General features: G+C 40.4%; 1 protein-coding gene across 1 annotated transcript in view; it reads left to right on the top strand.

The window, feature by feature from the left end:
• Positions 1-367: 367 nt before the first annotated feature.
• Positions 368-27,612, top strand: part of LOC124361165 (epidermal growth factor receptor) — a 70,395-nt gene continuing 43,150 nt past the window's right edge. Inside the window, exon 1 of the mRNA XM_046815207.1 lies at positions 368-522. The gene's annotated coding sequence lies outside the window, so the exon portion shown is untranslated. The remainder of the gene's footprint in view (positions 523-27,612) is intronic.

Raw genomic sequence — 27,612 nt, 5'->3', positions numbered from 1 at the left:
AAAGTAAGATGGAAAATTATTATTTTCACACTTACTAACATTGCATCGACCGTGATGTCGATATATTTTCTCGGCTTGGTCAGCCTGGTCCCAATGTTTTGTCTGCCACCGACATACCAAAGTTGCAGTCTCGATACAAGGGGCACTGTGTCCGTGAGTAGAGTCGAGAGCCCTAATGTCAACAAAGCATTAAATTATGTGAGTTGAGTGTTTTTCTACAACCGCTAGCGGCTTGTAGGCCTACTATTGTATTTGGCGCGCTCGGCACAGGCTCTCGCTCGGTCCACGGGACTCCAGTTCCCCCCGTGGTCCCCGTTCCTCCCGCGCACTCTCTCCCTCTCTCTCTATCTTACCTGTGGAACTACCTGTGAAGGTGTACCGGCCCAGTCCGACTAGAGGCTTGTTCAGGTACGGTCCGTACGTCGCCGCGATCCGTGTTACCCTCCCTCTCACTCTGTAGTTTGTGATGTGTTTACTTCAGTAACACGCCAGTTCTCGCCACAGGATAGCCGATCTTCTGAGGTAACCATTACGATATGTTGTTATTGTTGTGTTTGGCTCTCTATCCACCATCTGTTGACTGTCATTACGCGCACTCTCTCTTGTCCAGTAACATTGTTATTTTTACAATAAACGAAACAGTAAATTCTACAGCATACCGGGAACTATAAGAACGACAGAGGGACCAAAATTTCAACAATTCTGTCATTAAATTTTAATCTCTAAAGTATATTAAAAAGATTTTAATATAGTTTCATAACTTAAGGTTACATGATTATTTTTGAACAGAGGTTTTATTTTTCCTTCAGTAATCTGTTAAATGTCAGCTAGAATCGAATGTTTGACTCAAATCCAGTTATTTTTTTTTTCAAATTTAACAACATCAACGATTTAAAAAACAAATGTAGGTTTGGAGACACCCTCTGGGTACGGCGGTTTTGTGTAACCACAAGTTCAAAACAATACATTTTTCATTCCTTGCTAGGATAACACGGAACTTAAGGTGACAAGATCAATTTCTTAGTTATACACTTACATTGTAGGAATTCAGTAATTCTATTGCCTTTTCTCCTTTATTGTGGTAACCACACTTAATAGATATTATAAGAAAACCTTAAGTTCTCCAAACATCACAGAGATCGATTGTATTGAAACGATCAGCTGGAAGAGTTACTGAAGGTCACAACTTGTATGTTTTGGTGCGCTTATCAACGTGGGGCACAAATTGCTAGTCTTTTATCAGCGCGGGACAAGAGCCTGCGTTATCAGTGATAGCATTGTTTTGATCATTGGGTCACGGTTTACAGTTATTGTAGTAGAGGCCGTGCTGCCGCGGTCGCAGCGTATGTAAATGAGGCTCAGCCTTCAGTCTTGCGTCTTGTGCCGCCATTCCTAGCACAGGTAAATATGGCTCCAAGACGTGGCAACTGTGTGAGCTGAGCGCCTTCTGCTCCTTTCTCCACTCTCTGCTGTTTTCTACCATCGTCTCCACATTTAGCACTTCCCAGAGACTCTCCAAGCCACGATGTTTTACTTCACTCATAATTCTCAACTGAAATAATTTTCTAAATATACTGTATTTTGGTCCTTTTTCTTTGAATGGATGCAACTTCTGAAGTAAGTCGCATACGTACTCCTAAATCCGCACACTTTTCCTTAACGTGTTGACCTCTTGGACAGTATCTTAAACTTACTTACCTAGCCTCTGGCAAAGTGTACTGATCAGTTTTATAATCGAATATGAGCACAATTCAATCGTGGTGAATTGTAGCAGAGAATACTATGTTCACATTAATTCATTTAATCTCATCACTAAGTGAAAAATGAAGTTTTTAACTAAACCAACTTCCGCCCACCTATTAACGTTTTAGAACTAGAGGTAATTCAATTATACTTTAATCTAATTATTATGTAGTGTTTCGTGTTGAGGTATTGGTTTTGTTGGATAAGGTGAACTGTTTTGAAGTTGTATTTTGAATCACGTTATTCAATGTTGGGAAGATTATTTGTTCTCTGTTATTTGTTACCAGAAGAAAATAGGATGTGGTGGCAATGAGAACGCGGAAATCTTATTTAGAGTTGTGAGCATTATCATTTGTAATTGTCTAAGATTGGTAATTAAAAGTTGTTAAGATATAACATTACAAACTTATCCACTTTAGTTCCGTCACAACGAAGCTCCAAGTTTCTAAAGTAACAAAAAACATTCCAAATATCCATCAATGGTGATACTCTGCCACATCTTACAGAGAAATGCTTCCTAATGACAATAACTGTAATAGTTATAATTACTCCCATATAAGCCGAGAGCGGCAGGGCGGAGTGAGGTGATAGGGTGTGATTACACCTTCACCGTGTCAGAGGAACTCGTATCTCGCGGCCTGACGCTGTATCGTGTACAGGCAGGTATCACTCGTTAATTAACAGCTGTCCTGCCGTGACAAAGCGGGGAATGCGAGGGGGGCGAGGACCGACCCCTGTGGCTCACCGGCCTGGTCGTCCTGGGGCTTTGTTCGCTGTTAAGTGTTTTTTTAATGAAGCTCTCAATAACTCGGGATTGATGAATTGACTGAAGAATTTTGAGTTCGAAAACGACCATCGCATCACAATTTTTGAATTCGCCGGGAACCTGTAACCTATATGTACGGGAATATGTAACCTCTGGAATGTAATACTATCCTAATCCTTCAAAAGTATTTAATGAGAGCTTGGCGTGCAGTTTCCTTTTTGTACGTAGGCTATAATAATTTTCTTGTTCAATTTAGGAAGGGAATTTGTATAGTGGAATATGCGAATTTGCTGACTCCCACAGCAAGGTGCTTCTTTGTCATAACACCGACTGACCAAGGTATAAAAAGCCGAATTCAGATGGGCCGGGTTAGATCTTTTGGCGCAATACATTAGAACAAGATCAATCTTAAATTATGCATTTTACAACATTTAAATGGCGTTACTATTTTACATTTAATAAATGAGTGTAATTCGATGTTAATCTCACGGATGAAGAGTATTTATTTACATTGTTGAAAACGACTACAGTAGTACCCTATGTCAAAGTCTCCCCGCGCTTATTGTGTCATGCTTACTTACTTGTTTCAAAATTTGTTTTATTGCTTTTATACTAAAACTGAAGGAGGCATTGCAGATGTCTATTCAAACTATATTTATAATCAAACTAAAGCCAACCATTAACTTTTTTGTAAAAAAACCCCTCTAGAAGAATTATATGAATAAACTACGTAGCGAGAATAAGATTAACATACATACAATAACAATTATTTTTCTGTGGTAGTTAAAAATACTCATTGTAAACCCAAAGAAATATTTATCAGATATATTATGTGTTTAAAATATTCCACATTTAAGTACTTCTTGCTCGAATCAGCAGTACTTTTGATATGTGGGGCACAACAAATTTAATCGCATAAAACATATTCTACTATAGGTCTCTAAGTAATCTGGAAAAAAATTGTTAGAATTATACCTCTGTATGACGTGCGTGTACACAAAAACACCTTTTAGGGCCATTTGGCTACTGCAAAATAAGTACAAACATTTTCTTTGGAACAAAAAGTAATACATATGGTATATTGTGTAATGTTCTTGTATTGGATATGTAGTTTGTTCTTGTTTTCCTATGCTCTATTGAGGTGTGCTTATCCTCTAGTATAACGATTGTGCTGCTAATTTTAGCCCAGAACCTCTCGAGGCCGGCACGACAAGGACACTATTGTTGGTCTAAGATGGCGCGAGAGCCCATGGTGATGGTGGCTAGAGCGAGGGGGGAGTGTAGCGGCATTGTCAGAAGCAGTATCGGTGTCGGTGTCGTCTATTGTGCTCGGCCCGGGGTTGGTTATTTTAACCTATTGTCCGGACTCTTGTTGTATGTCCACTAGAATATACACTTCGACTGACTGGAGACGCGGTCAACAACGTTTTCCGCCCAGACCTCGTGTTTCGTTTAGGTCCCGGCACGTCAAGAGTCCATCACAAAATCAAACTAGTAATTTCAGCATTGACGTTTGTCAGGTGAGCAGTATGATCGTACCACATAACTGCTTACTTGAAACCAAAGTAGTATACTTTCGTTGAAACAGTTCTACGCTTTTTATTATTGTAAGAATAGTTTTTACGCGCAATGAAAACGGCATTTCCTTAAAGCATCATCATTTCAAATCGATCATTCTTGCAACTCAAGGCTACTTCTGAAGGTTTTAACTGATCGATTATCCTTTCGTAGTGGGAGTATCTATATGCGAGTGAGACCTCGGCACCCAAGCAAATGATGTACCGTCTTGAATCTTGGATTCCAAGTCTAATACGGTTCTGTGGAAAAACGTATTTTATTTACTTATTTGCGATATTAGGCCTTACCAAAGTTTATAATGAAAATTGAAATAAACCAATACAATTTTCAGGTGGATTTTGTTGTAGCAAACTCGTCTCGTATATAAAAATGAGATCAATTTTCTAAATCAACTAAGTGTTGATATTTATTAAAGCCTTCTCGATTCTGAAGAAAATTTTACCACTACAAATTGAAAGGAAAGGTAGTACACAAAGGACTGACTGTGGCTGTACTGCAGTAGACTTGAGGGTTCGATGGCAATAGCGCAGCTCCCACGCACTCGCCACTACTCCACAGTACAGTCAGTTCTTGTTTGGCGTCGTGCTTCTCCTTTCCTCGCTCCCATCTATTGGTTTCCACCATTCATATGCAGATAGTGGTGCAACTCGAGCCACGACTGATCCTCTGCACGCTTTTGTTCTTCTTTTGTTAGTTTGGAATTTCTTCTTCAAAGTTCTTCGGCCACAGTGTTCGGTGGTGTTTGTTCTCCACACGATTGAAAACCTCTCTCAAGTAATGGAGGATCCTTCAAATAATGTGTAGAACGGCTCGCTTTGGACGAATTTAGGAAGAATATTCGCATGATTTGCCGACATCTCTGTCTTGAGAGGTGTCGGTGTGGGCCAGGTACTTCGTTGCCCTCGCCGCCGCTGTACACTTGCCAGGAGTTCTAGCCGACCTCCACCTAGATAACTGGACCGAGATCTAATCTAACTCTGTTGCAGAAAGTATTACGTTACAGTTTGGCGCTGATAAATGGTGCAATTGATTTTCTTCACACTTCCATTTTTCGGATTGCGAGAAAGCTGTTTTGGCATCGGCCACGGTATCGGTGTGCAGGCTGCAGTCGTGATACGGACCAATAGTCCTAAGTCCTATCTAGTCATATAAATAGACGACGTGAAGTAAGGCTTGTGCTTGCTGTGAGGTTCCATTCAATACACAGTAATTACTTTTAGCACGAGCGAAGGAAACAACTAAGACGTCCATATAACATACATTTATTTATACAATATATATATACATATATATATATATATATATATATATATATATATATATATAAATAACTGAACCCATCAACATTTGAATTTTAATAAGGAAATATATTTAACCAATTGAGCTGTAATCTGTAAAATCTATAATAATAAAACCAGTGAATGTAACACTTTGGTCACTAAAAGAGTGTAAGATTTGGAAGTTTATGTGGAGTTATTTCGGATAGTGTAATTTTATGTGAAGTTCATCTTAAAACTGCGATGGACTCAGGTACATAAGAAAACCACTTTGAATCTACCATTAATTAATCACATTAAAAACCCGTTATGTAATGGAATACGCTAATTTGCTGATATTTCCATTAATTATTTAAAACAAAGCATTTAAAACACAACACTTATTACATATTACCCGTCACTTTGTAACAAATCCTCATTACTCCAGTCCGATATTTTCAACGAAGGGAAACACTACGCACATCAGTGTTTACGTTTAACATTTTGTAATGTAAAATTTAAACGGTCTAAATTTATACTGGTATATTAATTTTATTTCTTTTTGTACTATTACTTGAGCTCATATAGTTTGTGTCTTAAGTTTATTTTCGCCTAACAATATTTCACACTCAGCACAACACTCCACCTTATGTCTGCATATTACGACAGTTGTATTTTGTAATACGTTATAATCCCAACTTCAAGTCGAACTTTCCAAAGCCTTGCATTGACGTACACAGCTTACTTAAGACTCTATTTTTGCTATTCTGAGAATGTTTCAAGCAGACTCGGCTCTCGATGGTTTACGGACACCTAGACCAAGCAGTCCAGAGTGTTAGTTAAACCATGTACGAGACTGTGCGGTGTTGAGAGTCGCCAAGCACACCTCCGGGTGGGCTCTGGGCACATGTAGCCAGCAGTACAGTTCAACAGTGTTACGTTAAACGATGATAAACGATATGTGATACGATGATGTGTGCGGTGTTGAGAGTCGCCAAGCACACCTCCGGGTGGGCTCTGGGCACATGTAGCCAGCAGTACAGTTCAACAGTGTTACGTTAAACGATGATACGAGACCGTGCGGTGTTGAGAGTCGCCAAGCACACCTCCGGGTGGGCTCTGGGCACCTGTTGTAGCCAGCAGTCCAGGTCAAGAGAGCCCAACCACTTTACGGCACGACTATGGCCGCGACCGCCAGCTTTATAGATGTCAATTAGCGGTCGATACGCTATCACCGGGCGAGTGGAAAATAAAATCATAAGGACTCGTTCAGCTCCGCCATCCCTGGTTTTGTAGAGAGTCTTCTTTTATTTGCCCAGGAACAGCGTTCCATACATACCGAACTGGCTAACGATATTCCGTGGACTTTACGTTCTCGGGTTGGACTCGTTACTGGCTCCCTATGGAGCTGAAGAGAGCTGTAGGTAATTTTTACCACGTTTTTTCCTGCCACATGGATTTCAAGCTGAAACAATTTTTGTATCTGAATTCTGCTATTCAAGAAACTCGCGAATGTGAGTCATTCATTTTCTTTGAGCATTCATAACTTTTGTTTTCCATGTCGCGTTGTTTTGTGTTTTGAAACTTTTACAGTACTGTAATGTAGTTATTTAATTTATTAAGTACAAGAGTAATCGACCTCTCCGCTCCTAAAACGTCTGTATTATATTTTGGGTCCACCCCTTGTAGCACTTGTTTACCTCTGTATATGCAAAAACAGTCATTATGTATATAATTATATGGCTGATATCCTACAATAAGCTCTTTTAATCAATCTAAACCGAGATATTTGACTTCTTAAGTCCCCGTGGAAAATTCCCTCTAAATATTGAAGAATCAAGGTTAGCCTAGCCCAAAAGAAGCTTTTTATGCTCTTCCTTTATGATGACCAGACTTTTAGTTCTATAGGTATTCAATTTAACTGCAAACAAATTGCATCCTCAAATACGACAGTTTGAAAACAAGTTTTTAGTTCAAAATTGAATTTTTCGCTTAATTCTGCAGTGAAATGTGGACTGGCTCTACATTGCCTCTCTCCATCAAGCCAAGATGTTTTAGGTACTTAAAAGTAGTTCGGACAAGTCTCTCGACTTCTTGAAGCCTCCAGTTCCCAGTGTGGACAGCACAAAGACGTGAACCGAGCCGTCTGCTGCCAGATGTCCACTGCCGACCATATGGTTTCCTGGCCAACCTATAACTGTGTTTAATCATTGTGATACTACCCTTTATTGACGATTGTTTTCATCCTTCTCCCCGTCAGTTAATTTCCTGCCGTGCACCGATCTTCTTTAATTATCTTTTATCAACGTTTCTTAACCTTAATTAATTTCGGGCCTTTTCATCGCAAAACACATAGCGCTTATCTTTTGTCTGATATTGTCCTACGTTGGTCATCAACTTGAATATTATAAAACACCTGTTGTATTTTGTCTCGATAATGTGTGTGCGTGTTTCGCTTGCTATAAACGATTAATTCTGCAATTCGTTATTCGGTTATTTATTTTGTCAGCGTTTGCAGATTCTTAGTTATACAACATTTTTATAATTGTTATTTTAGTGTTGTTATAAGTCTACAGTGAGTATACAGTGAGTGTAGCCTACTCAATACATTGGACGCAAAGTCCACGTTTCAACTAGTTTGTTTTATCACATATAGCTGAATTTCAGAGTTAATTGCTATAAATATAATAATTTACTTTATTGAAGCGCTAGTAAATTATTTTCACTCGTACCAACAGAATAATATTGAGATATAGTTGCTTACACAGATTGATACATGTTTCAATCTAAGCAACCATATAAATAATACGTAGTACATAGTGCTGTGCACGTTTTGTGAACCGGACTGTAGAAGAAGGAAGTAGGAACCAGACTTGCGCTCAAGGTCTCAAGCACTAGCACCAGATGTTAACTGCACAAACGATCAATTAACGAGCCCTGAGCCTGAGCAGTGCGTTGGAGTGTGGGTGCCGATATAATATTCATTCCACATTTACATACGTATTATTTATGGAATTGGATCCAGTTTTTGGTTGGACGAGAGAGAAAGTGTGAGTGTGAGCGGAGTGCGGCTAACCTCGTTTCGCGGTGTGTGTTGGCGTCTCTGTGACGTCACATGCCCACGCGCAAGTGTATAGTACACACGGTGGAGAGGGGATGGGCTGCGCGGCACTGCGCATGCGCTACCCTTGCCCACAGAGAGGTATCGCTATGTTATATATCACATGTAATTTTATATCCCCTAAATGGAGTGTTAAGTTGTTTTATGTTTAATTTGAAACCTATTTTTCAATGTAGAGTGGAAGTTCTGCCAATTTGTTAGCAGCACAAGTACTTTATACAGCTTCTAAGGCATGGCCTTATTGTCTTGTAATTGAGAAGTATCCAGCGTTTTAGGAGAACGAACAGTAACGTTAGAATAGTTGGAAGAATAAAGGAGGTACAATCTGTTTCTGAAATATTCATGTGCGTGGATCGTTTGCACGATTTACGTTATGTTGAAATCTACAGTTATTAATTGAAAATAGAAAACTAGTTGATTCACTCATTGCATCACAAATTATAGTCTATGTAACCCATCACGTGGTACTGTTCTGAATAAAGGTTAACGGATGATACAACAGATAATTGGTAATACAGACCGATGACAAGTAATACACCCAGGTGGAGATGTATGACTAGTTATTTACATGTGGTGATTGTTAGAGAAAACACCAGAGGTACATCACCATCCTCCCACACTAGCCACCAACAAATCAGCCGGCGAGATCGTGTATCACTATCCACGGTTACACGGGCACGCCAAGGCGCCGAGCTTCGGGCGTGGTGTACGCTTGTCCCTCTGGCACGACTTTAGGTATTATCATGTTCCTCCAGTTGGAATATCATGTTGAAAAATATATTTTGTTAATAGTAACAGTAACTTCTCATCATTTTAAAGTTGATGCTTCTTAGTTCTTTGGGTATTTAGGCTATATATTATCACTTTTTGAAGACTGGAGATAATTTGTTGCTATTACAAAAATGTTGGTTTTATTTTACAACACTTTTGTGGATTTAGTGTTAAAAACGCTTTTCTTTAGTTTCTTTTCCCTTTTTGTTGAGATTTCAATTGATGTGTGGTAATAATTTCTGACCTTCATAGTGAGTTACGCAAGCTAACTCAGGTCATAAAATTTATACATCGTTTGAAGTGGTTTATGGTAGTGTTATAGTCTTTAGCAGCAATAACATACCTTTCCGAGAGTTTATGGTTAACGCGGCATAGTTTTTAACCATTGTTCTTCCATCACAGGTAAAATACCAATCGTTTACAACATGTTAATAGTAGCGGTTTTCGAACGGCGGGGCTCGGAAAATACAGCCGAAGTGTGAAAAACGTCAAGTCGCCGCCTGTGAGGTATGTCGAGTGCCCTCCATCGCTTAGGCCGAGGGACGACAGCTCTGCCGCTGATGGAGAGGTGGAGCCATTACGTAACACATGTAGGAAATGTTCGGCAAGGCAAGACAGTCAACGAACCGACATTAGCATGAGCCTGGCCCGGGCCTAGGAGTCAGCTGCGCGAGGACGTGGGCGGTGGTGTCGTGGAGGGGCGGCTCATTCACAACCACCGAGTAACGTAACACAAATACAGATCCGAACAAGTCCTTAGTCAATGGATTTGAACTATTTCAATTCGTACCTAATTTGAGCTAATTTTGCAAAATGGAGTTCGAAATCCGGGGAGAATGTTGTGTAATCTAGATAATGACTTCTGGACCAGAAATCAAATGGTGTATCATTTTACCCCACAATTAAATAATTGTGGAATCATTTAATAATAAAAACGTAAAATTGTGAAACTTTAGCTTTAGTTTACGAGTATCACATTGATCGGAAAGTCGTGCTTAACGTATACATATTAGTAGACAAAGTTTAATGTGATGTTTAACCACAATTGTTTTAAACAAATTACTTACCGACACATGTGAAACAGTTAAGAAAAGTTTGAAAATTTTAGAAGGAGTTACGATTTAAATTTCTGAAGGAAGCTGGACGAGAAAACGTACGTCATTTTCTGACTGGGCTGAGATGGTGGAAATGGGATTGTCGGAGCAATGTGAACCAGCAGCGAACGGGGTTAGAATAACCATCCTGAAACGATCGTAAATGATAAATAATCCCATCAAATTAATTCGCACATGTAAACCACGAGGGTAAGAAATGGTGTCTGCTAGCGTTAAGTGGTGGACGAGCGCACCTCAGACAAGTGGAAAGGTCACGATGCTGGAAAATCCGCCTAGACGATACTGAGCCCGAATTGTTGTAGAATGGAACAACTATAATGAAAAGTATGTTCTGTAGTCTACATTACAATCAGCTTGTAATTATATAATCTGTGTAGATACGGTACAGAATATCAGAGTCAAGTTTAGAGTAAAGCTTTGCCTGAGCCAGATAAACTTTTTGACTTCCAAGAAAAGAAGCTGGATAACCGGGTAATGACCATTTATAATAAGGACGTTTGTCCTCCCACTTTGAAGTGCCTAATCCTTCACCCAGGAGAACTGATATTCAGTAAACAAAATGGATTTAGGGATTGAAATTTGGGCTCGTGTAGTGTCAAATCAAATTAATCATATCAACCTTATACCTTGCCCCTGGTGCAGGAAATTAGAAGACTGACAAAATCTCTTGAGGGGAAACTTAATATCACCAAGTGCCATGGAAAATGGAAAACAGGAATATGTGACAGTGAAGTGCCTGATCTGGTGCTGTCACTGTCATGAGAGTAACAACACATTCATCATGAACTGTTCTTCTACTTACTGTCATCCCACGTCTCTCCAGTCATGCATGTGTTCGGTTGATCGGTTGGGATAACGAAACCTTCTCCACCATAGTTCTCTTTCTATCCATCCTACTACCTCAAGATGCCTAGTGGCCATGAGGCCTTGCAAGAGGATACCATTTCCTCCTGTACCTTCATCTCATCAGTCAAGGTGTATTATCGCCACCTTAAGTATAGTGGATATGAGACGTGCACTATGCTGAATAAGCTTAGATGGGATAGAACACTATTGTAATACATACTGTTCGCTCAGATAAGCACAACACTGTGGCGAATTCAGCCGTAGGCTGTTAAAAAGTCAAACAAATCAATGTAAAACTATACCTACTGTCCATTGTTCAGTAGAATTCTAATTCTTGGACTGAACTGAATACTTTGCTGACTCAGTTAATGTTTTTTGTATTATGGGTTTCTCTTTCCGGTTTATTAAAAGCTCGTTCTTAATTGGCTGGTTTGTCTATGGTGCACCACATTATAGCAATAATACTAATTTTCCGTGCTTCATAACGAGCAATAAATTTTCTAGCGTACCTTCGGGAGTTATGGGAGAGAGGGGAGGGACAGATAATTGGTGCCCAGCGCCGTGCCGTGTCAGGGGAAGATTAGGCCTATTCATCACGGTGGTGGTGGTGCAAAGAAACAGCGGCGAAATAAGGCTGAATTGTTTGCAGTTTTTTAGAATGTCAGGCAAAGATTTGAGCGGAGTGAACGCCGGAGCCGGACTCAAGGCTTGACCATATCTGGCGGCTGGCACACGCGAGTGCGCCGACACCCTGCCCGACCAGCACTCGACTTGCCTCACCTCGCCCCGGGAGTGTTTACAATGAATATTGTGTCGTGTCTCAAATACACGTGTACAATTTTAAAAATCCAATTAAATTTCTAAATTAATTTGGAAACATGTTTTTGTAACGTGAGGATTGTGTACAGTGGCCGTTTTACTCTCGAGACATATAACATATCATAAATTGTATCTTGAAATGATGTTACAGTGTTGGATATTTTCCAAAATCATTTCAGAAACTCCCATCGTAATGTTCATGATGCACGATGGCTCTAACACAAGCGGCCTGACTGGTCCTGGCGTATATCAGATAGTATTTTATTGGATTACGTCGGAAATATTTCCGATGACAGTGAACACTCCGGCAAGCTTGCAGAGGCCGTCAGTCGGCTCGCATGCTCCAAGATGCTATCTCTGTTCGGAGTATTTTGATTAAGTATCCGTCAACCCGCGATACCCGCCTGTAGTTTACGAGGGGCAGGGACAGGACCTGATAGCATCGGTATCTTCCCCTGCACCGGCTTTCAGGAATAGGGTATTATTTTTTATTACTAATTCGAAATCCAGTCGTTCTTTGAATGTTGAGTGACTTTGTTAGTTATCACGTACTCATAAGGTTAACTACCGGTTCGTTTATGTGGTCCGAACTCGCGTATACTGCAATTCACAGTACTATTTAATTTCCATACATACTTTCAAAATCCGGACAGGTTTTAGTATCTATGATTGACGTGTATTTGTATTACGGAAATAATTGTTCAAAATGACTTTCACATATTTTTTTGTACATTACCACGTAATATCTTGCCGGACGCTAGTCGCTAAATATAACTTTATGGATCTTAATGTAACTGGAGAGTACATTAGGATATGTACTCTATAATATAATAACTCATACATCAAATATTGAATTTTGCCTGTGTTTTAGAATAAAGTTTATGTCTGTATATGAAATTACTGCGCCTCACAAAACTAACTGAAGACGACGACGAGCGGTCTAGTGACTTACAGATGTCGGCACAAAACCATTGTCATGCCTCCTCAACAGAATTTGACAAACGGGTAAGTCTAATAACACAGACAATTATCACGTCGTCGTGCTGCACGTTGACTGAACGATACTTTGGCGCGTGATAAATCAAATTAACAAGACCCTATAATTAGTGAGTGCGCATAGCAGCGTCGCGATTTGTCGGGCGTCGTTATCTCTCGGCACCCGCGCAGGGCTTAATTGCTTCTAATTATAATGACAGTGGTGTTCACGAATATAACGTCAACGGTGGCTTTGACGTGCCGAAATGGCGAATCCTAATGGGTCTGGCCGTCGAGCGACCTTCACGTTCTTCACGCAGGATTCTTCCCCGGTCGTTTGTGGTGGCAATAAAACAGTTATACGCTTCGCGAACAATTATTACTATTCTGAAACAGAAAATAAATTACATTTATTTTACAATATTATTAATTTATTAAAAAATCATTTCGCGAATCATCGTAATGTTATTACAAATTGTTTAATGTTAGTGGATACCGAAAAAAGGACTGACTAGAATATAGCATTTTAGAATTTATTACCAAAATATTGATCATACACATTTTGTGAATAATGTTTTATTTTATAAAATTAGATACGACAGCTAAGGTGGGAAAGGTTAATTCAATACGAATGTTGAATTTAGCTCTGTTCACTTCTCGTTTAGTGCTGATGAGGCAATGAGAATCCTGCGTAAATCAGACAGAGAGTTGTTTTGTAGTTACGGGTCTCGTATGTAGAAACCGACTTTTTCGATCTCTCCAGACGGACGCGGACTCCACATCTCAGGATTCAAGTCTGAGATAGTGTCAGACTTCAGATACTGCATTAAACGATGAAATGGAGTCAAACTCAACATTCACCTCATAAAATTAGATGTTGGAAAGCAAAATTTAAACAAATCCAACAATTAATGAACTTTTAAAATAAATTTTCTTGAATTATAAAGGTTACATGATACATTTTCTTCTTTATTTTATAAGTGATGGCTCTCAACTGAAGACAGTGTTGTGAAGCGAGTTGCATGCCGAAGGTCCACCACTAATGTTGCCAATTAGCTAAGACAACAACACATGGGTCTGGCCGAGCTCGTGAGCTGCCCAGGGCACTGCTACAGTGTCGGCTGCGGCAAGGCACTGCACGACGGCCAGGTAGACGAGATAACCCATCTCGGCCCTTGTTCACAAGCCTAAATTGATGTTCCTACATTCGTTTTTGTTTTATTCTCTTTCCAAACCCAACCTCGGCCCTCGGACAGACCTAGATGACATCTTCCCCTCTCCCCGTGTCTCGTGAGAAGAGCGCCCTATCTCCTTCAGACGATGCTCAAAAAAAACACCATATATGTCTTTTTATCTAGGCGCTCGGTCTTCCTTTTCAGGTTTACAGATGTAGAACTAATCTCGAGATTACTCTACATGCATTCAGTGCTATATTTTAAGTTTCCTTCCAGAACGATTTCTCCTGTATTTCTGCTACGTAGGTTTTATCGAATTTTTATAATTTTCTTGTCTCTACACGTGGATGAATACAACAATTCGGCCACATGTAGGGGTCACCTGAATCCATAATCGCTTTTGAGTTATAAAAAGAAGTTCCACAGTCGATATCGTCGGTACGAAATAAAATATGGCCGTAAACGGTTTGAGCGCCCATAACCAGCGATAAGTCCGGTTCACGGATCCAATAAATCCTTCAGGTAACTCATAACACAACGAGAGGTGAACCTGCTCACTGTCGCAGAGGCCCAAACATGGGAACCGGAGTTACGGGAGAGGTTTCGTCTTCGTCTCGGAATCCTCGTCTCCAGTTTTTGTCGGCCGGACGCTGACAAATACGGCGGGCTCGTCATAGATACATCCCGCCACGTTGAAATATCGCCGGTGGGTTTACAAAAATCGCTTGTTAGCCGAGGAACGGTCGTGTATCACGTGGACTAATAGGACACAGTCGTGGGGAGGAACAATGCGATGATGTATGGATGTAAATGGCACAGCGGTATGAATTATTAACGAAGCCGCTAATGCGCTAACTGCTCCACAGTCTGGACACGGACGCTAGATGAAGATGTGGAGGCAGGCACGCGTCAGTGTCCGTGTCTCTCGTCGCTCGTCGCTCGCCCGCTCATTTTGGTAATGACGGACATAATACGGACACGTGCACCTTGTACAGTACAATGTGGTGTTCGACTTGTGAACTCTTTTATCATTACACCTCTATATAGTTGTTAGTTAGCACATACGAGACAAGACCCATAACAATATAGAAAACTCAAATGTTGACTAAATGTACGGATTTGATGTATTATGTCAACTGACCTAATAATTCTATTAGCCATTACCAAATTGATTAAGATAATTTTGTTTAAGACTCTTTTGGATGAACATATTTTTTAATAAGTCATACCATAGTGGTGAAATATGTATTTTTAGCAAAACTAAGAGAAATGTTTCTCAACGTTAGAATCATCATTAGTTCGAGTTATAATTACCAATTGTATGATTCCTTTAATATAAATACATGAATTTCGACAAGTTTGCCTGAAAAAATAATGGTAGTTTAAAAGAAAAGAACAGAACGATTTTTATGGAGAAAAGATTTTTATTTAATAACTACCAACATAATGGTGAGTTTGTTGTACTAACATTGGTGACGGTTTCTGAGTAAAGATGTAGTCGAAGTGTTGAACACACATCATTCCACCCGGTATTCGAGTTTGTTCTTACGTTCCTCGAGAAATTACAGAGGATCGTGAGTATAAATAATTGTGTCGTATTGTAAAAACCGCAGTTTCCCGGCAGATGTCGGGCGGCCTCAACCTCATTATGGCCGACTTATTACTTACGGGCAGCAAAAACGTTTATAACATTTTTGCTCGGCTAATCTGGAATTGTCGAGCTCTTAAGAGGCCTACAAACGGGTGTCTGGGCGGTAAAATGCGCGGGGTAGATGCTCGGCGTGCCGGAGCGGCGGGGTCATGGGAGCAGTACCATCTGGCACTGGCACCGGCACTGGCACTGGCACGATGGTAATTACCTACTCTCAGATAAATGCGACCGCCATCTTCCCCAATTATCCTCCGAATGAAGATATATTCCCAGACTCCGCCGGGAATGTCGCGCACTCTTTGGTCCCGTACCGTTGTTCGCAAGTACGTTTTTCCCTTGATGGGCGATATTCTTGGCTACTCTTGACGTCGCCGATTACTTATATATGGAAGCATTATACTCTCAGTAGACAAGCAAAGAAGTTGTCCATACTGTTATGTATGACAACAACAACAACTGAAGATAATCGATATTAGATGATTTGTGTGAATTTAAAATGTGTAACAACACTTCTCGTTAACTGTACATTTGATATCAGTATAATAATAGTTTACAGTGCATTATGCTATCCCAACAGTGACAGGAAATCCAAAAGATGAGGAGACCACGCTAGGCAGCAAGTCTTGCGCCGAGTTGCTTCACACTTCTGTGTTGTACATTATGCAGATGTACTGATACAGCCATTACGTTAGGGTTTGGACGAATGAAGACCGGGAGCTCCCAGAGAACAATTTTTCAATTAATGCTCGACCAGTCTTCAGTTTTTGTACTTTTAAAAAGGCCGTTGATTAACTGTTATATATGCACGCCCCCGTGAGCGCTAGGCACCTCCTCATTTCTGTAATACAACACGCTATTACTGTAATGTGGGGTAAAGGAATAAGATATTATTAGCAAACAATTCTTTATTTTTAAAATATGCATTAAGCTGTAGTTTACCCAATTTGTACTGTGCCCAAAAGTTTGGTTTACTTTTCTCTCCGTTGAAACACTTCTCAGAAATTTCATTTTCTCGGAACCCGGACCTCTGTGATGATGTTCCAGCACGCAGTGTCACGGCCGGTCGTGAAGTCCCCGCCCATCCCGAGACTTGCTGTGTATAATTAGACGTTGACAGCGATAGTGTCTCTCAGGTGGTCCGAGATATGAGCATGACTATTCCGGCCTGAGCGCATTTCTGCTGGTAATTAGCTGTCCGTCGTACGGTCCGCCGGGAGATCCTGGCCGGTCACGCTCCAGATATTCTTCCTGCCTTCGGTCTCGACTAAATATTGGACATTGCAATTTTTATCTTCTCCCTAGAGGAGGTTTTCAAGCATGTTTCAGGAATAATTTTGGTTTTTTTTTTGTTCCGCAGTTCCTTTTCCTTCTCTTGTTTATTTTTGTGTGTGTTTAACATACGATCAAGTAAAATTGTAAAATCTGTAAAATGTTTAATAATAGTCCCCTTTGATTATTATACAGTCACATAATGTTTGTGTGAACATCCTATCTCATTAGAATATTTAACAACTTGGTTAAGACATATTACATTATTTTGAAGCTCTTGTCTTAGAGAATCGTACATAATACCTCTCGTACGCAATTGTTCTGGTGATTCCAAGTTTGAATAATGTTCAGAGAAAGGTGCACGTAACTACGGCGTCTACCGGAGAAATTTACATGGGCCAAACGATATTCTCAACTATGAGGAGCACAGCCTTAGCCTGGCCGGGGAGAAAGGTTATGTCCCGTGCGTGTCCAAGACCGAATATACCAAGAACCGGATGAACAGAATAACATTTACATGGGCCAAACGATATTCTCGACTATGAGGAGCACAGCCTCAGCCTGCCGGGGAGAAAGGTTATGTCCCTTGCGTGTCCAAGTCCGAATATACCAAGAACCGGATGAACACAATAACATTTACATGGCCCAACGTTATTCTCGACTATGAGGAGCACAGCCTCAGCCTGGCCGGGGAGAAAGGTTATGTCCCGTGCGTGTCCAAGTCCGAGTCTGCCCAGGAACCGGTTGCCTGCGGCCGCGGGCTCCCATTGTTCCACCGGTCGGGCCGAACCAGACCGACGATAATATCTTTTAATTCCTCCACTCTGAAACAGATAAACACCGTGGAAAAATAATAGAACTAGCCAGAGTATGAAGCGTAAATCTCTCCGGTCGTGAGGCGATAGTCATCGAAACGTTTAATAAGAAAGACAATGGCGAGGTGGAGGTGCAAGGCCGCAAGTTACGGCGGCTGTGGACACCTCGCGGCTCCGATCTCAGCCTGACTTGGAAGTTGGAGCTCTCGTGTTTGTGGGTAAATCCAGGACAGAGTTCTACAGAACACCAATGCGAGGTGGAGGTACAAGGCCGCAAGTTACGGCGGTTGTGGACACCTCGCGGCTCCGATCTCAGCCTGACTTGGAAGTTGGAGCTCTCGTGTTTGTGGGTAAATCCAGGACAGAGTTCTACAGAACACCAATGCGAGGTGGAGGTGCAAGGCCGCAAGTTACTGCGGTTGTGGACACCTCGCGGCTCCGATCTCAGCCTGACTTGGAAGTTGGAGCTCTCGTGTTTGTGGGTAAATCCAGGACAGAGTTCTACAGAACACCAATGCGAGGAGGAGGTACAAGGCCGCAAGTTACTGCGGTTGTGGACACCTCGCGGCTCTGATCTCAGCCTGACTTGGAGCTCTCGTGTTTGTGGGTAAATCCAGGACAGAGTTCTACAGAAAACCAATACGAGGTGGAGGTACAAGGCCGCAAGTTACTGCGGTTGTGGACACCTCGCGGCTCCGATCTCAGCCTGACTTGGAGCTCTTTTGTTTGTGGGTAAATCCAGGACAGAGTTCTACAGAAAACCAATGTAAGGTGGAGGTACATGGCCGCAAGTTGCGGCGGTTGTGGACACCTCGCAGCTCCGATCTCAGCCTGACTTGGAAGTTGGAGCTCTCGTGTTTGTGGGTAAATCCAGGACAGAGTTCTACAGAACACCAATGTACAGACAAGGTGCTGGTTTTCTGGTTTTCGTTCAGTACTTCTCTCGGTCTAGGACAGTTAAATACAGGTTGCAACAAAAAAGTTGGGCTGTCTATGCATTTTCTGTGCAAATTCTGTGCGTGATTCTTAGCTAAAAACGAATAATATCTTTTTTTCCAATTTCTATTTCATTTGGTTGCTAGCCGCCATGTTGTATTTTTTATTAACAAATTAGTATGTCCAAAATTAGTAAAGGTAAGGAAACCAAATTGACACATAGGTTTGAATACGTAAGAGGGGGAAAACATTGTATTCTTTTCTTTAATATTAACAAAATGGCGTCAGTTGAAAATGTTTAAAGTCAAATATTTAAAAAAAAACCAGTAGGGCCTCTAGTTATAAGAAATGTACTAGACACCAACTATTTATTTCGATAATTTTATTGCAATTCCAAGTACTACATTCGGTACTAGTATCGACGAAATCTGTCAATGCATAAACGAGCACGACTACTTTAAAGGTACGCTTGCACAACCTGTGAGCAGCAAACATTTTGTCTTTTGCTAGGTATCAGCTGTTTCACATTGGTTATACAAATTTTAAAAGATTCCAACTATTTTGAAATTGTTATAACAATTTCAACAGTACATTTGTCATCGAAATCCATCAATGCACAAGCGAGCACGACCACTTTAAAGATATGCTTGCACAACCTGTGAGCAGCAAACATTTTGTCTTTTGCTAGGTATCAGCTGTTTCACATTGGTTATACAAATTTTAAAAGATTCCAACTATTTTGAAATTGTTATAACAATTTCAACAGTACATTTGTCATCGAAATCCATCAATGCACAAGCGAGCACGACCACTTTAAAGATATGCTTGCACAAGCCGGAAGCGCCAAACATCAGTTTGAGAGTATCAGTTGTTTCTTTTTTATCTTCCTCTTACCTATCCAAACCTATTTGCCAAATTTGGTTTCTTAACCTTTCTAGTTTTACAGAGAAAACAAATTTTTAGCTGTTATTTATTTATATATTATTAATTTATTTTTAGCTTAGAATCACAGACAAAATCTTAAAACGCATAGCCAGCCTAACCTTTTTTTTACACCCTGATGATTGTAATTTCTTAGCATGGAGACCGCAGGGTTTTATTTTATGTTCAGTGACATTTCAAACACAATTTAACCATACATCATGGCTTCATTAAGTGAAAATAGGACTACAATATCGTGTTATATGCAGGCCGTCTGAACTGATGATGGTTTACTAAAGTGAACTATATCGAGATAAAATTACACTTTTTTAATTGCAGACCAAATTTTAGAAAATTAAAACCAAAACAAAAATATTTTTTTGTTGACCCACGCACAAGATGCAACATTATCACTAAAGAAAATTTTAAATTAACCAACTTAAAAACGACCAAAGTACTAAATTGACAACGTAATTATCACTAGTTTTTCTCCGCCAGATAACTAGAAGCGCACGTCAGCGTCATCTCCAAGAACTTACAGCTGATTAGCATTGGTTGGCGTCGGTCTCGCCTTTTCTCCGTACTGCCGTAACCCCAACAGAGGTTCTAAGAACTTAATCTCTAGGGAACCTACAATTGAAGTGTTACAATCATGATTATCAGACATCAGCACTGTTGTTGTAATTACGGGATGGAATTTTATATAGACTATGGAAAAATGGTACGTACATTGGTAGGCTGGAGTGTTTCATAAGTTCTCAGTCGCCCGGTTACATCAAGTCAACGCCAGGCGTGAACTGTCTAACTAGTGTTCAAGTCTGATAATTAGATCGCACTAGAGCTGCTGTGCTAGTGATAAGTAGGAAGTTATGTCAGAGCTGTTCAGGGATGCCGGCCTCTTTAGTATATAATATTATATTACCTTTACTAGTTCAGCAAATAAATGTCTCCTTTTGACTTTAAATCGTTTTTCCTGTGAAGTGAAAATCGCATTGATGTTGATATAGTAGGGTGGAAGGTATCTCTTTAGCAATTATTTCACTTGGAATAACATGGAACATCCAAGAAATTTCAGACAATATTTAAACTATTATTTGAACTTTATGATCAATACGTAAACAAACTTCCCTTGAAATAACAAGTTTTATTAAATATACCTGATTCCCACTCCAGAATATTTATCCGTCGTATAAAAGAAACAGTTCTACAAATTAATAAAAAACGTGTACATTTCAATCATTCAAGTATACGTTTGAACCCCGTGCTGTATTATTGCATCTAGTTAAACACAATTCCTTGTATTCAAAAGAAGACGCTTTGAATATTTTATTGATTCTAGATTTTCTAGACCAGTAATACAGTATAGTCTCGTCGAAAAATGTTAAAGCTGTTTAAACGTGTTTTGTAATTGAATAACGGTTGTAAACATTGTAAAGTATAAATACTGTACTGGCAGTACGACACGGCGCGGCGTCGTATATAAGCGCACCAAGGGACAGCATTGTAAAGTAAAAATACTGTACTGGCAGCAGGACGCGCACCCAGGGACAGCATTGTAAAGCATAAATTCTGCACTGGCAGTACGACACGGCGTCGTATATAAGCGCACCAAGGGACAACATTGTAAAGTATAAATACTGTACTGGCAGTACGACACGGCGTCGTATATAAGCGCACCAAGGGACAACATTGTAAAGTATAAATACTGTACTGGCAGTACGACACGGCGTCGTATATAAGCGCACCAAGGGACAACATTGTAAAGTATAAATTCTGCACTGGCAGTACGACACGGCGTCGTATATAAGCGCACCAAGGGACAACATTGTAAAGTATAAATACTGTACTGGCAGTACGACACGGCGCGGCGTCGTATATAAGCGCACCAAGGGACAACATTGTAAAGTATAAATACTGTACTGGCAGTACGACACGGCGTCGTATATAAGCGCACCAAGGGACAACATTGTAAAGTATAAATTCTGCACTGGCAGTACGACACGGCGTCGTATATAAGCGCACCAAGGGACAACATTGTAAAGTATAAATACTGTACTGGCAGTACGACACGGCGTCGTATATAAGCGCACCAAGGGACAACATTGTAAAGTATAAATACTGTACTGGCAGTACGACACGGCGTCGTATATAAGCGCACCAAGGGACAACATTGTAAAGTATAAATTCTGCACTGGCAGTACGACACGGCGTCGTATATAAGCGCACCAAGGGACAACATTGTAAAGTATAAATACTGTACTGGCAGTACGACACGGCGTCGTATATAAGCGCACCAAGGGACAACATTGTAAAGTATAAATACTGCACTGGCAGTACGACACGGCGTCGTATATAAGCGCACCAAGGGACAACATTGTAAAGTATACTGTACTGGCTGTACGACACGGTGTCGTTTATAAGCGTACCACGGGACAGCATTGTAAAGTATAAATATTATACTGGCAGTACGACACGGCGTCGTATATAAGCGCACCAAGGGACAACATTGTAAAGTATAAATTCTGTACTGGCAGTACGACACGGCGTCGTATATAAGCGCACCAAGGGACAACATTTTAAAGTATAAATACTGTACTGGCAGTACGACACGGCGTCGTATATAAGCGCACCAAGGGACAACATTGTAAAGTATAAATTCTGTACTGGCAGTACGACACGGCGTCGTATATAAGCGCACCAAGGGACAGCATTGTAAAGTATACTGTACTGGCTGTACGACACGGTGTCGTTTATAAGCGTACCACGGGACAGCATTGTAAAGTATAAATACTATACTGGCAGTACGACACGGCGTCGTATATGAGCGCACCAAGGGACGGTGTATAATTATTGAAAGGTAAAAGGTAGAGACAGAATCCTCGAGGAGCAATTCAAAGTAAACGTGTGGCTACGGCATGGCGTGGTGCGGACCGCCCCCCCTCCTCCCTCACAGCGCTCGGCTCGGACTCCAAATTGCAGAAACACTCTTGGAATCGATTAAAGTAATCGTATGGTACAACATAATGATAGTGGGCAGCGCTATTACCGACACTCAGCGTACACGTCCACCATCTGCGCATGCGCGGGCCCGCACCGACCTACGGAACAATGAAACACTTCCACGGCATTGTATATCATCTTATAGTGATGATATATCGGGGGATATGCCAGAAGACAGACCCGGTTTACATCGGAGTGCTTCGGTCAGAACTGAACTGTGGTTGTGGGCCAATAATTATTTACTGAAATTCATTCAGAAAATGGTTAAATTGTTTAACACGAGTCAGATTAGAATAATAATTCTAACCAGAATTGGAGGACAAGGGCTTCCCATATACCATTCCTAGTAAATATATTATTTTCTGTTCTTTCCTGAAGGAACAAAATAACCTGAGGCAAGAGTATTCCTACCATAGGAAGCACGATCTCGCCGACAGCCACGAACTATGTTTGTTTCCCTACGCGTCATCAGAAGTGCTCAAGCAGTGAATACTAAAGTATATTGTCTACTCAGTATCTGTACGATATCCCAGATAATCGGGTCACTTTCACAGTAACTCCGGGTATGTGGGCTGCACGACCTGGAAGATACTGTACGTTGCGCAGTACGTGAATCCCTCCTCCCGGTTCCGACATCTCCGCCCAAAACTGTATTGTCTACCTAGTATCTGTACAATATCCGACATTACAGGGTCTGTACTTCAGTATCTGCTGTGGGCTGCGCGGCCGGTCAGTCACGGTGAATCGTACTTTCCTATGTCAAAGTACGGTCAAATGTATAAAATGGGCTAAATTGTAAATGTTATTTGATTTGTCTGTACTTTCCGCAATTCGTGACTTCTCGCGGCTCCGCCATCACTGCCGATATTGCCTTGGCAGTACTAAACAATTCAATACTACCATATCACTTTATATGGTTTAGCAATACTGTAAACCGGTGATAACGTCAGTGACATCCTTGTTAGGCTACGTTGGGATGACCGGGTCAGTACGGTACTACAGTACTACAGTACCGCGGGTAGGTGGGCTGCGCGGCCTGGCAGTCACGGCGGACGATACTCCGCGTCTCCTCAGTTCGTGACTCCCCCCGGCTCCGGCCTCACTGCCGATATTGTCTTAATGGCTGCCGAGCACGGCTTTACCTATGCAAATGTGAGGAGCACGGCATTCTGGCCGAAATCAGCAGTTAACAATATTTTCAGGAATTGGCGTCTCTCGGCCTGGCGCCGCTCCTCGCGGTCCGTGCGTGCATTTCCCTTTTATGGGATGACGAGCGCATTCTGTCGTTACACCTCGGCGAATTTTCATAATTTACCGATCCCAGTTTATGTGATGGAAACTGAAAATTGCAGCGATGCCGGCGGATGGAATTTTTAATAATCTCTCACGTGGGGTAATTTTGAGAATCTTGAAGTTCGATTCCCAGACCGATTGATTTTAGAATATCTAAATTGCTATATACATTTTCATTTCACTCGATAAATTCGTTTTCGTTTTTGGAGTCTTGAATTTATACGTACAAAAGCAGAAAAAAATATAGTAGTCGTTTGATTTCCTATCCGCTCTGCGTTATTTTGTAATGGACCCTTCGTGATTCAGCCCATACTAAACTCCGAGAACAAGTGCAGTGTATTGTACAATTACGTTGAAATATATAGAGTATAAAACGAGCTCACACCAGCCCGCTAGCTTCCTCGAGAACTCACCATTTGCTCTGTAACTCGGACATTTGTCTCACTGATGATACTAACCATGATCTCGCTAGATCTACGCCATGTACCGTCAAGGGTTAGTAGACTTGACCGTCGGAGCACGGTGTGAATATTAGTTTCAGTTATGCTTGTATACTTTCTTCTCTGTTTGCATCATAAAGTTTCTTATATAAAAGGCGGTTGACAATTTATTTTTGTCAGACAGGGTCAAATATATTCGAGACAAGAAAATTTACACTAGAAATCAGCCTACAAGAATATAAGGATGCTCGTTTAACTTGTTTAATTGTAAAATATTAATTTTAAGTATTCGCTATCAATTAATAAAAAATATCAAGAAGTCCTGAATAAGTTATCTCTGGTACATCTTGAGGCTATGATGCATTATATTGAATGTGTCATAAGAACGGATTTATGTTTATTGACTATGTGAAAGTTAGTTCACAGCTTTCTAGAGTTTAGTTTGCCATTCCAAGAGTTTGTTTTTACATAAACGTAAAGCGGTCTAACGATCACCCACAGTCATCAACGTATACTTCCTCGAAATAACCACTTTCCAACTAATTACTATAATTAATAATGCATCGTCATATTACTCGCATATTTTAATAACATTAATAACAGCTGTTGTCCTTTAACAGTAGTGATTATACAATCAAAGTTAAATCCGTGCAGAACGACCTCCGAACCAGTAGATTAAATTAAAACAGCACCGAAATTGCCGCGATGAGAGTGGAGATGAATTGCTCATCGGGTCGTGTGTGTAAATTAATAATTATCCAAGTCCAAGCAGCGCGGCCACAGCACCCAGACAGTCGTTACTGATGATACAACTCGTAACTTTTAGTATTATTTACAAGCATTTACTCCTATTGTGTTGTGAACAGAACAAATGCTTAGTTGGTGAACAAAAGATAGTGAAATCGGATTAAATAGCCCTTTAAGAAACTTTTCAATAAAGACATGGAAAATAGAAAGTGTTTTATAATCACTGCATTACGAAATATTTAAAATACCCATTACCAATTTTGTAACGTCCTCCGAAAAAGTTTGAAGATCAGAATAGTCGCTCTCAGTATGCATATGAACTGTGGCTTATGAGAATAAAATTGTTGTTAATTAAAAAGGCTTAAGGAAATTGAAAGTTTTTTATACAGACTATGCAAAACTCCAAACCAGAGCCATATTTACGGGTGGACAGTTCGTGATATTCCAGGTCCGAATCCCGCCTTAAAGTGGTAATATCTTCGCACTCTCCACTTCCTTGAAGCTAGAAGCACGATACAAACTGTTTCTGCACATTATTTTAGTTCAGTACAAAATGTACGAGATTCCATTCATGTTATATTGCGATTATAGTTTGGTATTGCCCTTTAATAATATATTGCGGCTTTAGTTTGCTATTGCTCTTCCATGGTGTGTATACACACACACACACACACACACACACACACACACACACACACACACACACACACACACACACACACACACACACACACACACACACACACACACACACACACACACACACACACACACACACACACACACACACACACACACACACACACATACATATATATATATATATAGCCAAAACAAAGTGTGTGGAAAATGGCGGAAGATCTTTGTTTTTAATCTCTTCTAATACGTAATAAATGATCGTTTGATTATTGAACAGTTAATTTATTCAAACATACTGTATACTGTCGTGATTTAGTTTATATAAACAAAGTCATATTATTGCCTATAACGTATATATTTCGTAGAAGAAACTTTATAATACTGTCATGCGAGCTAAAGACAGAGGCTCGTCGCTCAGCATCTACCTCGGTGGGAGGTGTGGAGGAACATTGGTACATTCGACACCTACATGAACATTACGTCACGATCGCTACGTAGTTTCGTCATCAAGCACTGACTGGTTATAGTTTTGTTCGATATCACACTTTAGAGGGCCTTGGATGAACGTGTTGAATATAAAGGATAGCCAGGATAACCTTAATAATTGGGTACTGTCTACTGGCAGACATGTTAAACAATAAAGACTCGTAGACTCTTTTATCCTTCCAAATATTTGGAGTGAGAATACTATGAAATGTATTGGTAGTAATTACTATAGATACAATACTTCTGTATAAATAAAACGCTCAACAATACAAATATATCATCATTAATTTCTAACGGCCGAGTCTTGTTGTTGTAGCCACTGATCTCAATCAATTACAAACATTTATGTATCCAATCAACCTGGCTCTTCATCCTGTTCCTTGAATTTTACTTTCAGAATGTTGTTAGTGACATTATTGAGTCTGGTGATGTGAACAAATCAGTTTACTTCTTGGAGATTCAATAAAAATCACCAATTGCGTTGTTTGCGTATATCTCTCTTAACATTTTTGTATTGCCAATTTAATCTTTATAACACGCCAGATTAACTAATTTTTTTTAATCCAACGTTTTTAAAGTTTACAACTAAAATTAGAATAATTTTTTTTTAAATTTTGTTTGTGGAACAAACGCCAAGGCTCTTTTAGTAGGGTGTGGCCTTTATGCTGTAACCGTCAGCTAGTGATAGGAGAGGAGTAGGAATTTGAGTGTTCATTGTACACAGAGCAACTCGTACAATGCTGAGTTTGGAACAAACGTGTAACGCAGAGTTATTCCCAAATCAGTGATGAGTCTCAATCCACAGGATGGCTTGTGTCTGTGTATATAAAATAATAGTCTCATCATATTTTATAATTGTCGCAGATCAGTGTAGTAACAGAAATACAATAAAGGGAGATCCGCCTTTAGTAGAACAGAGCGTTAAAGTCTCCAGTACTGGCGTTCTACAGCTGTAGGCGTCCGCAGCTCTGCCCACGTCAGCTGTCACCTCTCAGCCGTCTCACACTCACCTTACAAGTCGTTGTCACTGGCTCACTTCTAGTGTTACTGTGCTTTAGAGACGTGTTAATACGTGTCACATCTGGAATGCAAGACAATTTTCAGTGTGTTGACGTAAAAAATACCCAAGAGACATTTCCATACAAGACATGTAGTATTGAGTCATTTTGTGAAATACGTGAAACAGTAATTTGGATGTTTTAATGTAATGTAAGAGACGTTAACTTTGGTTTTAGTGTTACGTTCAAGTT

Source organism: Homalodisca vitripennis, chromosome 1 (assembly GCF_021130785.1).
Source record: "Homalodisca vitripennis isolate AUS2020 chromosome 1, UT_GWSS_2.1, whole genome shotgun sequence".
NCBI classification, from domain to species: domain Eukaryota; kingdom Metazoa; phylum Arthropoda; class Insecta; order Hemiptera; family Cicadellidae; genus Homalodisca; species Homalodisca vitripennis.
The sequence above is the reverse complement of the archived record's forward strand: the minus strand, read 5'-3'. Positions and strand labels throughout refer to the sequence as shown.